Source organism: Mytilus edulis, chromosome 14, assembly GCF_963676685.1.
Source record: "Mytilus edulis chromosome 14, xbMytEdul2.2, whole genome shotgun sequence".
In the NCBI taxonomy this organism is placed as follows: Eukaryota; Metazoa; Mollusca; class Bivalvia; order Mytilida; family Mytilidae; genus Mytilus; species Mytilus edulis.
Genome location: NC_092357.1, coordinates 42,557,274 through 42,572,965, shown reverse-complemented (window position 1 = coordinate 42,572,965; position 15,692 = coordinate 42,557,274). Strand labels below are relative to the sequence as shown.

General features: G+C 33.4%; 1 protein-coding gene across 1 annotated transcript in view; it reads right to left on the bottom strand.

Annotated features, from left to right (window-relative positions):
• Positions 1-15,692, bottom strand: part of LOC139502590 (protein Wnt-6-like) — a 466,832-nt gene that overhangs the window by 43,765 nt on the left and 407,375 nt on the right. The gene's annotated exons all lie outside the window — the stretch shown is intronic.

Sequence of the window (15,692 nt, the reverse complement as noted above, 5' to 3'; positions counted from 1 at the left end):
AATTTCACAAAAATCTGGCAACACATGACGGACGCCCGGCATTTCTGTCCCCTGCAACGCGTTAAGACAAGTAATAAAAAAATCCTATGTGGAGGCTCAAATTCCGGGAAATGGGCAGCCTATATTTTGAAGTTCCATATACAAAAGGGCCTTTGTAATGGGTTCATTTTGAGATTTCATATTTCAATTGGATGTGAAACTTTACAGACCGGTGTCTGTCGTTTGGCCTTCATTTTACTCCGACTGCATTGTTGTTGCTGGTACGGACTATTAGGTCGTGCTGTTAGCATGGCTGTTTGTATTGCCTCTTTCGAATCTGCGTTGATGACGGGCGATGTGTGTGGTGGTGTGCGCAGTAGGTCTGGGTCGTTGATGTCAAACTCTTCATCGAAGTCGATACTACGCGCTTGCCTCTGTCATTTGTGGAGGTGTAGAATACCAGGCGATGGCAGGCCTTTTTGGGGTTGTAAGGACTGGTGACAATACCCTTATTATGATGTGTCTCTCTATTCTTAGTTTGCTGTAAATGAAATTTAAGCCTCAATTACAAATTCAATTTTAAATCACAAACGGATTAAAAGTATTTGGTAAAACCCAAATTATACACATTCTACAATCATGTCATTTTGCAGTTTTCAAAGTAAGTGTTGCAATACATTTTTCCAGGTTTATAGATTAATCTATAGAACATGTGATCAAAGAACGAATTCGCAGGATTTGCACTGAAAAATTGCTATTCCATGCATTAACCTTTTCCCTTTCTTTTTTTAACAAATGCATTTTCACGGTATGCATCTTAGAAACCCAATCCTCACAAACCTATGGCATATATAGTAACGTTAGTGCAACAGTCCCAGCCCAACCACAGAAATATTTTTATTTTTTTTTTTAAATAATCTTACAAAAAACTTAGATTTTACTGGTAAATTCAATTAAACCGAAAAAATTTAATTTAGAATGATAAGGGTGTATAAATTATAAGGGAGGACAATTTGATATTTGGTAATGAAAACTCTGGTTTCGTAATGGCCAGCAAAAGATGGAGATGAAAATTTTCCATAACAAAATGCAGATGATGGTGTTGTACTTTTTATAGATAAATACCGATAATATTTAAGCCATTTGGAAAAGTTGATTGAAACTTCAACTTTCCATCTTATAGAAAAACAAAAATACAAATATATGGGTAATGCCTGAGAATTGAGAATAGAAATGGGGAATGTGGAAATGGGTCTTCAACACAGCGAGAATGTCCCACACGGAGGCGAGCTTTAAATGGGCACTAAACAAAAATGTGTACTATGTGATGTCATATCAAACTTCAAAACATATAAATGAACTAAAATTTAAATTAATACAAGACTAATAAATCAGAGTGTCTTGCCTTGGAACATGCACAGCAATGCGGCGGGGTAAAACATGTCAGTTAGATTTCAACCATCTCCTATACCTCTACCCTATGTAGAATAAACATACACACAGCAATGCGCATAGTAAAACTCAATTAAGAAAAAGAAAGAAACTAAGAAAAACAACCAGAATGCACAATGATCTAACACTGATTGAATCATTATTTGAAAATCAAGCACACTCATTTCCGTTAGAGATTAAGTTTAATATGATCTTCTCTAATAAATCAGAGTGTCTTGCCTTGGAACATGCACAGCAATGCGGCGGCGGGGTAAAACATGTCAGTTAGATTTCAACCATCCCCTATACCTCTACCCTATGTAGAATAAACATACACACAGCAATGCGCATAGTAAAACTCAATTTAGAAGAAGTCCGCTTCCAATGTCAGAAAAGTAAAAGAAAAAGAAAGAAACTAAGAAAAACAGCAAGGATGCATAATCTAACACTGATTGAATCATTATTTGAAAATCAAGCACAATCATTTCCGTTAGGGATTAAGTTTAATATGATCTTAAACATGACATTGTAAAAAAAAATGATTTTCAGTTGTTACACAATAACTATTTTACATCCCTGCCGATTTTATTTGTAATATATAGTCGAAAATGGAAAGAGAAATAAAGCAATACAAACAAGAAAGCAATTGAATCAAGCCAAATCCTTTATTCTAATCCTGTATTTTTATTTAGAAAGTAAAAATGGACCCTTAAAGTTCTGTGTATAGATTACAGATTGTTAAATGACTTCACATGGAAAGATAGACACCCTGTTCCCAGAATTGATGACGCAATAGGTCCCTATTTGGAGAACAAAAATTTAAACTACGTCGTCATGAAACTTCTTTTATAACAGGAAAGGAACTGGTTGATTTTGGCATTTTAAGGCTTTGTACGTTGGACTTTGTTTCTCAATTTCAAATTTTACCGGGTTTTTAGACAAGGTTTCACATGGATAGCATTTGATTTAGCTTAGTTTATTTAGATTGGGTTTTTTTTTAAACATTGTATGAACATGCAAAAATTTCAAAATTAAAGACTTGTATTTTATTGTTTAATAAAGCTATACTTAAATTCAATCACGCTAAGTATACTGTCATTACAAACATATTAGGCCACTATATTTAAGAAAAAAAATCATCGAAACGTATTTCTTTAAAAAAAAAATCCTGTCAGCCTGTAATTCAGTGGTTGTCGTTTGTTTATGTGTTACATATTTGTTTTTCGTTCATTTTCTTTTTATATAAATAAGGCCGTTAGTTTTCTCGTTTGAATTATTTAACATTGTCTTATCTTTTATAGCTGACTATGCGGTATGGTCTTTGCTCATTGTTGAAGGCCGTATGGTGACCTATAGTTGTTAATGTCTGTGTCATTTTGGTCTCTTGTGGACATTTGTCTCATTGGCAACCATACCACATCTTCTTTTTTATACATCTAGATGCAAACTCCTCAAACAATAAGAGAATTACAGAAAACCTATACTGGGTTTGTGTAAAAGACAAAACAAAGATGCATCTAAGGGAGCTACCATTTGATTTTTATGGGGGGCTAGGATGAAAAATTTTGTCCTGCCTTTTTTTTTAGCTGTAATCTCTGTCCTGCCTTTTTATTTTTCACTCTAATCGGTCCTGCCTTTTTTTTTTTAGTTTATCCTGACTTTTTTTTACCTAAATTGTCGTCCTGACTTTTTTTTTTTTGCAAGTGTCACATCCTGCCTTTTTTTTTACTCAAAACTCCTGTCCTGCCTATTTTTTTCAAATTTCATCCTAGCCCCCCATAAAAATCAAATGGTAGCTCCCTAACAAGATAATTTTAACTTTCATATTATCAACTTCCAATTTCTTTACAACTATATTTCCCCATCTATTATATGGTGGTTACATATTGCTGTTCAAACGTCATGTTCAACCTTTTTGGACTTCATTGACAGTGGTGTTTCCTTACCCAAACAAAAACAGCCTCAACAGAATTCAGGTTGGATATTGTGTTATGTTTTATCTTGTGTGGGTCAAATTCTTTTCTATATGTATGTGAAAGTAAAGAAGATCTATCAACTAGTTCAACCTAATCTTGAATTCTATCCTAATTCTATCCTTTTTTTTTGGAAATTTTTAGATATTATAATGTGACGTCATTTTGTGCGTTGATGTCGTCAGCTAACTCGGCTGTGATTTTTATGAGCTGGTTTAAATTGTTTTATGTATACGTTTTTATTCTGTAGTTAGTCACCACTTCAGTGTTATGATGTATATCTATTATATAGTCATTTCTATAAGTTTACTATTTGCAAAAAGTATGAATTATTCTAAATACTTGGATGTTCTTATCCCAGGCAAATAACCTTGGCCGTATTAGACACAACTTTTTGAAGCTTTTGGTACTCAATGCTCTAAGGCTTTGTACTTGTTTTGGCTTTCATTTTTTTTAATCTGGGCATCACTGATTGGTCTTGTGTGGGCGAAACGCGCGTCTGGCGTATTAAATTGTAAACCTGCTACTTTTTGATAGCTATTATTTGTGTGTTTCTCTGTCCTTTATGTTCTCCCATTTATTTGTATTGTAGTCATGTCATGTAATGTTGTCATTTTAATTATATTTAACATTGCCATAACAGCAGGAGGTTTGGCTAGCTACAAAACCCGGTTCAACCCACCATTTTTTTCTTAAAATGTCCTGTACCAAGTCCGGAAATTGACCATTGGTACATTATAGTTCGTTTCTGTGTGTGTTACTTTTTAGTGTAGTGTTTCTGTTGTCTCGTAGTTCTCCTCTTATATTTGATGTGTTTCCCTCAGTTTTAGTTTGTAACCCGGATTTGTTTTTTTTCTCAATCGATTTATGAATTTCAAACAGCGGTATACTACTGTTGCCTTTATTTATGCGTAATCCATATCCAGCTTAAAGGTTAAATTGAATGTCACATGAATACGTATTCAATGAGGTCGAATTATTCACTTGCAAGAAAATATTTCGTCAGCGATTTTTCTTGTATAATTTTGACAATTTTGACACGTTTAGAATTTCCTTATTATTTGATGGAATAGAAAATCCTAGTTTGTCGTAATTTGAATTGTCGATTATACATGTGGTTGTTTTGTTGGTGTGTTTCGTTTTTGTTAACTCTATAGTCCGTCGGAAATGAATAACAGTATAATAAAATTTTACAATCCAAACAATTTAGGCCCGTTTTACTGAGATGATAGAGGTTCCGTACTGGAAAGTTATTGTAAATCAATACACGAGACTGGATACATGAACGTTCACATACTTTATTTTTCCATCTAACATATATACAAGCACAGTTCATAAAGCATATTTACAAAACAGTAAGCATGGCAACATATATTAACCCGCCGCTGCTCGTAGATCGAGAGCGGGGCGAACCGGTGCGTCACATGGTTCTCTCTATTTCTTTCTATCCTTTTTCGTTTAAAAAGTCACCTTTATAAAACATGATCATAGAAACGTTTTTGACCAAATGAAAATAGAAAAGGGTACTTATAAACAAAAAGTTTCTAAATAATGAAATATAGCAAAAACAGATTAAATTAAGACTTAGTGTTAATTGACATTATTCACTCTATATACAGTTTAGGTGTTGACAAATAAATTACATTGATGACCATTGTTGTCAAAAAGTATTCTCACGACATAATCTTAATCTTAATCCATAAATATTTCATAGTAACGCTAAAACGACTAATACATGTCTTTTATAAAATTATTGAAAAAAAGTTCAAAATCTTGTTTTCTGAATAAAATGCACTTCTAGCATAATAAAAATATTGAAACTGAATTACTCATAAGAAATATTGACTTTTGATACCAAACATGACTTAAAAATAATCAAATGCAAAATTCCACAATTTCATGCATTTTTACAACATGACAACTCTTCCAACATCCCTCTAGCTTCGGACCCCGAAGCTGTATAAATTTTGACATCAACAGTTATACATATATATGACATGAATATCTCTAAATTTTCAGAATTTTGCGTATTATTTTTGAAAAAAATATATATCATTCGGACGAACCTCTACTTCGTAAACGTAAGTGAGAGCCATTTACACGAAAATAAAAACCAAGTAATATACAACAATAAAACATCGTCTATTTAATGCTAGTTTCTGGTCCGTTGAGGTTCGAAATTCATCTAAGACAGGCCCCTTATAACCTCCTTAAAATTTCAACCCGGACAGAATACCGGTTGCACTTTCAATAGAACAATATCTTGGTCAAGGTTATCAGAATGCCTTCCTTAGCTTTGGATAACCTGTCAAGTGCCCTAATTAGCTTTGTGACAAATACCAACGATATCCAGTTTTTTTGTTTTTGTAAATTACAAGGTGCGTGATCATGGGTTTTAAATCGCTCGTCTCCATGAATTTTAAAAAAATAAAAAAATATAAGTTGCTTTCACAATTCTGTTGATTTTGACTGAGCTTTAAAAATTCTTGTAGTTGTCCAGACTACGTTTAGCACTATAAACATCAAGAAAAAGAAACAATAGACCGGCTATTGGACTTAAACTAGATACGAAATTGGTCAATCAAAAGCAATAAAATATGTAAATATTGAAACATGAAAATAATAAAGCAAATGTTATATAAATTCAAACTGAAGTTGAATACAAGAGTTAGTAATTGCAAAATAGTATCTCATTTCACAATTGGCATCGAACCGTCTTTTCTGCATACGGTACATCACATCCATGGTAGAAATCCACCATACAGCGAATACAAGTGGTCACATCCACTTTAGCATATAATAACAATATGCAAATCTTAAGTTGTTCATGGTCGTTGTCGAGGAATGTCATGTCGTTTCGATATTCTTCATGGGTCGCTGTTCGTTGTTCATGGCTGGTTAATCAAGAGGTATGGGTATGTCCATATGTTCACAATAATGATTTCGGAAACAAGTTTCGAATAACTGGAATAAAGTTCTTCAATGGGGACACTCAGCTTGGCAGCGAAAGGTTACACAGGATCGGCACTCGTCCTCCGCCATTTGACACGTTTAGAATTTCCTTATTATTTGATGGAATAGAAAATCCTAGTTTGTCGTAATTTGAATTGTCGATTATACATGTGGTTGTTTTGTTGGTGTGTTTCGTTTTTGTTAACTCTATAGTCCGTCGGAAATGAATAACAGTATAATAAAATTTTACAATCCAAACAATTTAGGCCCGTTTTACTGAGATGATAGAGGTTCCGTACTGGAAAGTTATTGTAAATCAATACACGAGACTGGATACATGAACGTTCACATACTTTATTTTTCCATCTAACATATATACAAGCACAGTTCATAAAGCATATTTACAAAACAGTAAGCATGGCAACATATATTAACCCGCCGCTGCTCGTAGATCGAGAGCGGGGCGAACCGGTGCGTCACATGGTTCTCTCTATTTCTTTCTATCCTTTTTCGTTTAAAAAGTCACCTTTATAAAACATGATCATAGAAACGTTTTTGACCAAATGAAAATAGAAAAGGGTACTTATAAACAAAAAGTTTCTAAATAATGAAATATAGCAAAAACAGATTAAATTAAGACTTAGTGTTAATTGACATTATTCACTCTATATACAGTTTAGGTGTTGACAAATAAATTACATTGATGACCATTGTTGTCAAAAAGTATTCTCACGACATAATCTTAATCTTAATCCATAAATATTTCATAGTAACGCTAAAACGACTAATACATGTCTTTTATAAAATTATTGAAAAAAAGTTCAAAATCTTGTTTTCTGAATAAAATGCACTTCTAGCATAATAAAAATATTGAAACTGAATTATTCATAAGAAATATTGACTTTTGATACCAAACATGACTTTAAAATAATCAAATGCAAAATTCCACAATTTCATGCATTTTTACAACATGACAACTCTTCCAACATCCCTCTAGCTTCGGACCCCGAAGCTGTATAAATTTTGACATCAACAGTTATACATATATATGACATGAATATCTCTAAATTTTCAGAATTTTGCGTATTATTTTTGAAAAAAATATATATCATTCGGACGAACCTCTACTTCGTAAACGTAAGTGAGAGCCATTTACACGAAAATAAAAACCAAGTAATATACAACAATAAAACATCGTCTATTTAATGCTAGTTTCTGGTCCGTTGAGGTTCGAAATTCATCTAAGACAGGCCCCTTATAACCTCCTTAAAATTTCAACCCGGACAGAATACCGGTTGCACTTTCAATAGAACAATATCTTGGTCAAGGTTATCAGAATGCCTTCCTTAGCTTTGGATAACCTGTCAAGTGCCCTAATTAGCTTTGTGACAAATACCAACGATATCCAGTTTTTTTGTTTTTGTAAATTACAAGGTGCGTGATCATGGGTTTTAAATCGCTCGTCTTCATGAATTTTAAAAAAATAAAAAAATATAAGTTGCTTTCACAATTCTGTTGATTTTGACTGAGCTTTAAAAATTCTTGTAGTTGTCCAGACTACGTTTAGCACTATAAACATCAAGAAAAAGAAACAATAGACCGGCTATTGGACTTAAACTAGATACGAAATTGGTCAATCAAAAGCAATAAAATATGTAAATATTGAAACATGAAAATAATAAAGCAAATGTTATATAAATTCAAACTGAAGTTGAATACAAGAGTTAGTAATTGCAAAATAGTATCTCATTTCACAATTGGCATCGAACCGTCTTTTCTGCATACGGTACATCACATCCATGGTAGAAATCCACCATACAGCGAATACAAGTGGTCACATCCACTTTAGCATATAATAACAATATGCAAATCTTAAGTTGTTCATGGTCGTTGTCGAGGAATGTCATGTCGTTTCGATATTCTTCATGGGTCGCTGTTCGTTGTTCATGGCTGGTTAATCAAGAGGTATGGGTATGTCCATATGTTCACAATAATGATTTCGGAAACAAGTTTCGAATAACTGGAATAAAGTTCTTCAATGGGGACACTCAGCTTGGCAGCGAAAGGTTACACAGGATCGGCACTCGTCCTCCGCCATTTGACACGTTTAGAATTTCCTTATTATTTGATGGAATAGAAAATCCTAGTTTGTCGTAATTTGAATTGTCGATTATACATGTGGTTGTTTTGTTGGTGTGTTTCGTTTTTGTTAACTCTATAGTCCGTCGGAAATGAATAACAGTATAATAAAATTTTACAATCCAAACAATTTAGGCCCGTTTTACTGAGATGATAGAGGTTCCGTACTGGAAAGTTATTGTAAATCAATACACGAGACTGGATACATGAACGTTCACATACTTTATTTTTCCATCTAACATATATACAAGCACAGTTCATAAAGCATATTTACAAAACAGTAAGCATGGCAACATATATTAACCCGCCGCTGCTCGTAGATCGAGAGCGGGGCGAACCGGTGCGTCACATGGTTCTCTCTATTTCTTTCTATCCTTTTTCGTTTAAAAAGTCACCTTTATAAAACATGATCATAGAAACGTTTTTGACCAAATGAAAATAGAAAAGGGTACTTATAAACAAAAAGTTTCTAAATAATGAAATATAGCAAAAACAGATTAAATTAAGACTTAGTGTTAATTGACATTATTCACTCTATATACAGTTTAGGTGTTGACAAATAAATTACATTGATGACCATTGTTGTCAAAAAGTATTCTCACGACATAATCTTAATCTTAATCCATAAATATTTCATAGTAACGCTAAAACGACTAATACATGTCTTTTATAAAATTATTGAAAAAAAGTTCAAAATCTTGTTTTCTGAATAAAATGCACTTCTAGCATAATAAAAATATTGAAACTGAATTATTCATAAGAAATATTGACTTTTGATACCAAACATGACTTTAAAATAATCAAATGCAAAATTCCACAATTTCATGCATTTTTACAACATGACAACTCTTCCAACATCCCTCTAGCTTCGGACCCCGAAGCTGTATAAATTTTGACATCAACAGTTATACATATATATGACATGAATATCTCTAAATTTTCAGAATTTTGCGTATTATTTTTGAAAAAAATATATATCATTCGGACGAACCTCTACTTCGTAAACGTAAGTGAGAGCCATTTACACGAAAATAAAAACCAAGTAATATACAACAATAAAACATCGTCTATTTAATGCTAGTTTCTGGTCCGTTGAGGTTCGAAATTCATCTAAGACAGGCCCCTTATAACCTCCTTAAAATTTCAACCCGGACAGAATACCGGTTGCACTTTCAATAGAACAATATCTTGGTCAAGGTTATCAGAATGCCTTCCTTAGCTTTGGATAACCTGTCAAGTGCCCTAATTAGCTTTGTGACAAATACCAACGATATCCAGTTTTTTTGTTTTTGTAAATTACAAGGTGCGTGATCATGGGTTTTAAATCGCTCGTCTTCATGAATTTTAAAAAAATAAAAAAATATAAGTTGCTTTCACAATTCTGTTGATTTTGACTGAGCTTTAAAAATTCTTGTAGTTGTCCAGACTACGTTTAGCACTATAAACATCAAGAAAAAGAAACAATAGACCGGCTATTGGACTTAAACTAGATACGAAATTGGTCAATCAAAAGCAATAAAATATGTAAATATTGAAACATGAAAATAATAAAGCAAATGTTATATAAATTCAAACTGAAGTTGAATACAAGAGTTAGTAATTGCAAAATAGTATCTCATTTCACAATTGGCATCGAACCGTCTTTTCTGCATACGGTACATCACATCCATGGTAGAAATCCACCATACAGCGAATACAAGTGGTCACATCCACTTTAGCATATAATAACAATATGCAAATCTTAAGTTGTTCATGGTCGTTGTCGAGGAATGTCATGTCGTTTCGATATTCTTCATGGGTCGCTGTTCGTTGTTCATGGCTGGTTAATCAAGAGGTATGGGTATGTCCATATGTTCACAATAATGATTTCGGAAACAAGTTTCGAATAACTGGAATAAAGTTCTTCAATGGGGACACTCAGCTTGGCAGCGAAAGGTTACACAGGATCGGCACTCGTCCTCCGCCATTTGACACGTTTAGAATTTCCTTATTATTTGATGGAATAGAAAATCCTAGTTTGTCGTAATTTGAATTGTCGATTATACATGTGGTTGTTTTGTTGGTGTGTTTCGTTTTTGTTAACTCTATAGTCCGTCGGAAATGAATAACAGTATAATAAAATTTTACAATCCAAACAATTTAGGCCCGTTTTACTGAGATGATAGAGGTTCCGTACTGGAAAGTTATTGTAAATCAATACACGAGACTGGATACATGAACGTTCACATACTTTATTTTTCCATCTAACATATATACAAGCACAGTTCATAAAGCATATTTACAAAACAGTAAGCATGGCAACATATATTAACCCGCCGCTGCTCGTAGATCGAGAGCGGGGCGAACCGGTGCGTCACATGGTTCTCTCTATTTCTTTCTATCCTTTTTCGTTTAAAAAGTCACCTTTATAAAACATGATCATAGAAACGTTTTTGACCAAATGAAAATAGAAAAGGGTACTTATAAACAAAAAGTTTCTAAATAATGAAATATAGCAAAAACAGATTAAATTAAGACTTAGTGTTAATTGACATTATTCACTCTATATACAGTTTAGGTGTTGACAAATAAATTACATTGATGACCATTGTTGTCAAAAAGTATTCTCACGACATAATCTTAATCTTAATCCATAAATATTTCATAGTAACGCTAAAACGACTAATACATGTCTTTTATAAAATTATTGAAAAAAAGTTCAAAATCTTGTTTTCTGAATAAAATGCACTTCTAGCATAATAAAAATATTGAAACTGAATTACTCATAAGAAATATTGACTTTTGATACCAAACATGACTTAAAAATAATCAAATGCAAAATTCCACAATTTCATGCATTTTTACAACATGACAATTTGAACCAAACTGGCTGCTAAAAGCGAATTGTTATTTCACTATTTCACTTTCATTGATAATGGAACAAATTAAAATCATATAATTATAATTTTGTTTATATCTTGTAAATTATAATCCTGTAAGGCTTAAGCAGCATCTTTATTTATATTCTTGTTTTAGCAGTGCATGTAATAATCCTTTATCTATTAATAATCGAACTGTAAAGTATAGGAGTACAAGGGGAAAGGCTGCAGATTTCCATATGTTTAGCATCGAAACAAGAGAGGGGACATTATCCTCAACATAATCATTTTATACATAAAGTACCTTATTCATCTAATAAAATTGAGGATTGAAATGGGGAATGTATCAAACAGACAACAACCCGACCATAGAGCAGACAGCAGCCACAGGCCACCAATGGGTCTTCAATGCAGCGAGAAACTCCCGCACCGGGAGGCGTCCTTTAGCTGGTCCCAAAACAACTATGTATACTAGTTCAGTTATAATAGACGTCATACTCAACTCCGAATTATACACAAGAAACTAAAATTAAAAATCATACACGACTAACAGGCCAGAGGTTCCTGACTTTGGAAAGGCGCAAAAATGCGGCGCTTTTTCTTATTTAAAGCTAAACAATTCAGTTGGGGTTTTTTGGGCTGACATTTGGTCGTTTTACGTTCCGTGGTAACATAAACGGTGCCAATTTGTCTGCACCAGATTGACATTCCAACCATTAATATATGTCTCTGTAGTGATGCTATTAACCAAAAAGGGCAAAAAAAGTATAATCAACGCCAGGTAAGGAATCAGAGCTCTGCATGAGGAAGATATTTTATTTAATTTAAAATAATTCGCAAAATTCATGTCTTGCTTTTTTAATAGAGCTCCTAGTTTTTACGTTTTCTGCGTTTGCTGACAATGCAGGGGCGGATCCAACAGTTTTAAAGGGGGGGTCCCAACCCAGGATAAAGGGGAGGGGGTTCCAACCGTGGCCAGATGTCCTAATTCAAATGCATTGATCGTCAAAAAAAGGGGGGTTCCAACCACCGGAAACCACACACCCCCTTGATCCGCAACTGCAATAAAGTTAAACTCATTATTTACCAATCTACATCACACTTTTACAGTCACAGCAAAACTGAGTTGATTTAAGTTTCAAGATTCCGCGGAGCAGCCCAGTTTTTCTCAACTCTTCTCTTTTTTTGTCAGTTACTATTTTTCTCTATACCATGATATCTGGTGTCCGAACACCAATTCAAAATCTCTATCGATTCGTCCGAATTTTGCAATTTTCACAGCTTTCTACATATTTAACCTTAAGTTTAATTTACAGATAAACGAGGTATCACCTGCCAATTTTAAATCCATGTTTAAAGTCCGGCAAGAAAGAACTTCCCTTTGGAAGATAAGTACTCCTAAAATTAACCCCTAGCTTTCTGGGGATTTTAAATTAGTATAATATGGCGCTTAGTAATGATCATTAATTAAGTCCTCAATTTTAAATGCAAGCTCATAGACAAGTACATTTTGGCTTAAAAGAGTATAAATATATTTCTCTTTCACCATAACTTTCTTTTCTGCCAATTTGTTGGTTAGTTTAAGTAAACAATAACATTAAAAGAGCTATTTTTTGTCCGGCAGAGTACGTTCTAAATTTTGGGGTCAATTCAGTGGTCTGACACCTATAGTATCTGAGAAGGGAATGAGAACGTAACGGTTCACCTATATATATAATTGATTTACTTGTAAAACGATTGTACATAAAACATACATGTCCACCTTTACTAAATCTATTGGATGTTGAATGTGTACTTATTGTTAGTTTAATTTGGATGGCTTTTTTGCATATTTTTTTTTTTGCGAAATCTATCATATATATATATTCGGTATCAGGTCCGTTCGCGCCCAATATACTTTCGCACCCTACACGTTCGCACCTCGCACGTTCGCACCCAAGGTCCGTTCGCACTCTACACGTTCGCGCCCAATTTTAATTCAAATGCCAGTTGAATAATTGGAAAATCATGATTGTTGTTTTTAATTGCTGTCGTGTAAATACTGAATGTATTTATAGCTTGGTATCACTATGAGTAAAAATTTGCATATTTCAGATCATTTAAAATGAAAAACACAAAAGATAATTGTTTTTAACAGCTTGGTCCTAATTTGATCTGAAACAATGAAACAATAAAATATAGCAATACACTATTATAACCAAAACATGATAACATTTATTCAACACACACAAAAAAACGTAGTCAGAATCTCACTTCATTTTGAAACAAGTCAATGAAACAAAGTTATAGCAATTAATACACTAACCAAAAAATGATTAAGAGTTATTCAACACAAAATAAAACGTTGACAGAATCCCACTTTATATTTAGAAAGGAATATATTTTTTACGACTACAGTAACGAATCGAGTGTCACAGGCATGATAAGCAAGCTTAACTGGATACCTCTCTACCAACAAAGAGTGAACATCAGATTATGCCTATTTTACAAATTTGTAAATGGACTAGTAGAAATTCCAACAGATACTTACCTCATTCCACTAAATAGAACATCAAGACACTACAATACCGTGGCATACACCATCTTCAGCCCAAGACATGATTACTACAAATTATCATTCTTTCCAAGAACAGTAATAGCCTGGGATAAATTACCGGAATCGACAGTGAAAGCTCCCACTATCGAAGCTTTCAAGACACTGGAAGTGGTTACCTAGATGATGGAATGTTTTTATCCTGCACCAACTGTACAGCATCATGGCAGCGTATTTTCTTTTTTGATCTTTGATCTTTTATTGTAAATAGACATTACCAACACCTACGTAACGCCAGTGGCGTAGCTAGGCCATTTTTAAGTGTACGCCCGAACCTCGGCAAGAGGTCTGAGGGCCCCATCGTGTCCAGGTCATAGCACCTGTTGTTAGTGGGTTCGAGGGGCAAAGCCCCTCTGAAGTGAACGAGTTATCAAGAATGAGATACCATTTCTGTCAATAAAAACTCACCAATAGCAACATACTTTAGAGTCTGTTTTGTTTATCTTTTATGTTTAATTTATTCATTGTGTTGATTTGGTTTTATAGAAAATGTCCATACCAGTTACTCTAAATATGTTTAAAAGGAGCCACGGGGTAAAGCAATCACTCAATCAAGACCCCTTTTCATGTGCAAATTTCGTTAATGGACATGAAATAATTAATTTTGATCGTTTTCGGATGTCTTATGAAAATTCGTAACTTTAGGTTTCCGTAGAACCCTAGATCTCGCCTGGGCCTATGATTGCTTCCGCAAAAAATAATCCATTTATCAGTCCATTCCAGGATTTAAGAATATTAAACATTTTCTTTAGATATTTTTTCATGATCTTCTTCTGCCAAAGTTTCATGGCAATCTATGAAGGTTTAAAAAATTATCATTTAAAGTATTAAACAGACCGTCTGTTAGTTGCGAAAAGATTAGTCCGTAAACTGAAATGTTAAAACAAAAACACTTTTAAAATTTTGGTTCAGACATTAATCATAAAAAAGCTTCTGCTAAGTTTCATAAAATTCGATGAAGGTTAGACAATGTAATTGATGTGTAACAAAAAACCCTAGACTGTATCTACTTGTTAACTGCAAAAAGAAATTCCTTTCATCAGTAAATACGGTAAAATTAAATATATATCCAACGTTCGTAAAATTTCATGAATAGTTGACAGTCATTGATATCTAAAAAAACTTTTCACAACATGCTGAACCAAGATGTTGACGCTGCCGACGGAATTTAGGATTGCTATGTCTCGCTTTCGAGACTAAAAAGTTGCAGACTCGACAAAAATGCAAATCTCAACAGATAATGAATAGCTTTAAACAAAGGGAAAGTAATTAGAATTCACAGTAGATTCAGACTTTGACAGAAAATGAACAAATGTATAATACGATACCTTTTGTTTGAAAAGTAAATTTCGTCACTTTTATTTGCAATTATACAAGCCATTGAAGAAAGATATACAAGGCTTATAATATGATTTTAACCAGTTCCTCTTAATGTATTGAGATGAAAATATTCTTTTTACCAAAATTCAAGTGTACGCCCGGGCGTTTTGACGTAAACGTAGCTACGCGACTGAACTCACAAGTATTGAGTACTCATTATTGAGTTTAACTACTATATCTAAGAAGAAGAAGAAGAAAAGTAACCTGGTTAATCCGCTCAGATCACAGGCACTTGATCATGGATCAACTCATTTTCTACTCACTTTTGAAATTTATCCTTTTTTTTTAGGTATAATTTTGAATAAAACAATTCTACTTTTTCTAGTATAAATAAGAAATTCACAAAATAAACATGTCTCAATAAAAGGGGTCAAAATATATTGGACG